Genomic DNA, 2,500 nt, shown 5'->3' with positions numbered 1-2,500 from the left:
TAGAAATTGGCGGGGATGTGTCTCTTGTGGCTCACGGGGCTGTTCGGGTCGCACAGAAATCCCTGGGAATGGGAAAACGGGTCATTTTCGTGTTGCCACATTGCGTACGAACCGCATGAAACTTCCAGAGGCATTTGCAGCAGGAATGCATGTGCACTCAAAAACTTCTATATGTTTCACGGATAGACCCCGTGAAACGCTAGAAATTGGCGGGGATGTGTCTCTTGTGGCTCACGGGGCTGTTAGGGTGGCACAGAACTCCCTCGGAATGGGAAAAGGGGTCATTTTCGTGTTGCCACATTGCATAGGAACGCCATGAAACTTCCAGAGGCATTTGCAGCAGAAAGGCACGTGCACTCAAAAATTTTAATATTTTTCACGCATAGACCCCGTCAAACGCTAGAAGTTGGCGGGGATGTCTCTCTTGTGGCTCACGGGGCTGTTAGGGTCGCACAGAAATGCCTCGGAATGGGAAAACGGGTCATTTTTGTGTGGCCACATTGCATAGGAACGGCATGAAACTTCCAGAGGCATTTGCAGCAGGAATGCATGTGCACTCAAAAACGTCTATATTTTTCACGGATAGACCCCGTGAAACGCTATAAATTGGCGGGGATGTCTCTCTTGTGGCTCACGGGCGCTGTTAGTTAGGGTCGCACAGAAATCCCTCGGAATGGGAAAAGGGGTCATTTTCGTGTTGCCACATTGCGTACGAACGGCATGAAACTTCCAGAGGCATCTGCAGCAGAAATGCATGTGCACTCAAAAACGTCTATATTTTTCACGGATAGACCCCGTGAAACGCTAGAAATTGGCGGGGATGTGTCTCTTGTGGCTCACGGGGCTGTTAGGGTCGCACAGAAATCCCTCGGAATGGGAAAACGGGTCATTTTCGTGTTGCCACAATTGGCATACGAACGGCATGAAACTTCCAGAGGCATTTGCAGCAGAAATGCATGTGCACTCAAAAACGTGAATATTTTTTCACGGATAGACCCCGTCAAACGCTCGAATTTGGCGGGGATGTTTCTCTTGTGGGTCACGGGGCTGTTCGGCTCGCACAGAACTCCCTTGGTCCACCTGATTCGTGCATACAGGCAGCAACTAAAACTCTGTAAACCTGCTGTGAGGACATCTAAACAGTGGACCAGTGAGGCTGTGGAAGATTTGCGGGCGTGCTTAGACTGTACTGCCTGGGATATGTTCACGACTGCTACCAATAGTCTGGATGAACTCACAGAGGCTGTGACGTCCTACATCAGCTTCTGTGAGGACTGCTGTATCCCAACACGTACCAGGGTGAACTTTAACAACAACAAGCCCTGGTTCTCAGCAAAGCTCAAAAGGTTGAGGTTGGAGAAGGAGGAAGCGTTTAGGAGTGGGGATAGAGACAGATTCAAGGAGTCGAAGAACAGGTTTAGCAAAGCGGTGAGAGAGGCTAAACGACTGTACTCAGAGACACTAAAACACCAGTTCTCTACTAACGACGCTGCTTCTGTCTGCCAAAGGGCTCAGGCACATCACCAACTACAAACCCAGAGCGCCCCACACCACTAACGACTCCCGCCTAGCCAACGACCTGAACGAGTTCTACCGTAGATTTGAAAGACAATTGGACTGTCCTGAACCACCCCTTCCCACCCAAGAGGCCCCATCCCCCACCCATACTACAGAAACGACTCTCTCCTTTCAGGAGGGAGAAGTTAATGGGCTTTTCAAGAGGCAGAATCCACGCAAAGCAGCCGGGCCGGACTCTGTCTCTCCAGCCACCCTCAGGCACTGCGCTGACCAGCTGTCTCCGGTGTTCACCAACATCTTTAACACCTCCCTGGAGACATGCCATGTACCAGCCTGTCTCAAGTCCTCCACCATCATCGCTGTGCCCAAAAAGCTAAGGCCAACAGGACTAAATGATTACAGACCGGTCGCCCTTACATCTGTGGTAATGAAGTCTTTTGAGCGCCTGCTCCTGGCACACCTCAAAGCCATCACAGACCCTCTCCTGGACCCCCTTCAGTTTGCCTACAGAGCCAACAGGTCTGTGGACGACGCAGTTAACATGGCCCTCCACTTCACCCTACAGCATGTGGACGCCCCAGCATCCTACGCCAGGATCCTGTTTGTGGACTTCAGCTCTGCCTTCAACACCATCATCCCTGCCCTGCTTCAGGACAAGCTCTTCCAGCTGAACGTGCCCTACTCCACCTGCAGGTGGATCACAGACTTCCTCTCTGACAGGAAGCAGTGCGTTAAGCCGGGAACAGAAGTCTCTGACTCCAGGTCCATCAGCACGGGAACTCCTCAGGGCTGCGTCCTTTGCCCACTGCTCTTCTCCCTGTATACCAACAGCTGCGCCTCCAATCATCTGTCCGTCAAACTCTTGAAGTTTGTCGGACGACACCACCCTCATTGGGCTGATCTCTGGTGGGGATGAGTCTGACTATAGGTGGGAAGCTGACAACCTGGTGACCTGGTGTAGCCAGAACAACTTAGAGCTAAA

This window comes from Petromyzon marinus, unplaced genomic scaffold, assembly GCF_048934315.1.
Source record: "Petromyzon marinus isolate PM22_M1 ecotype Great Lakes invasive population unplaced genomic scaffold, UKy_Petmar_22M1.pri1.0 PM_G_Scaffold_53, whole genome shotgun sequence".
In the NCBI taxonomy this organism is placed as follows: domain Eukaryota; kingdom Metazoa; phylum Chordata; class Hyperoartia; order Petromyzontiformes; family Petromyzontidae; genus Petromyzon; species Petromyzon marinus.
The sequence above is the reverse complement of the archived record's forward strand: the minus strand, read 5'-3'. Positions refer to the sequence as shown.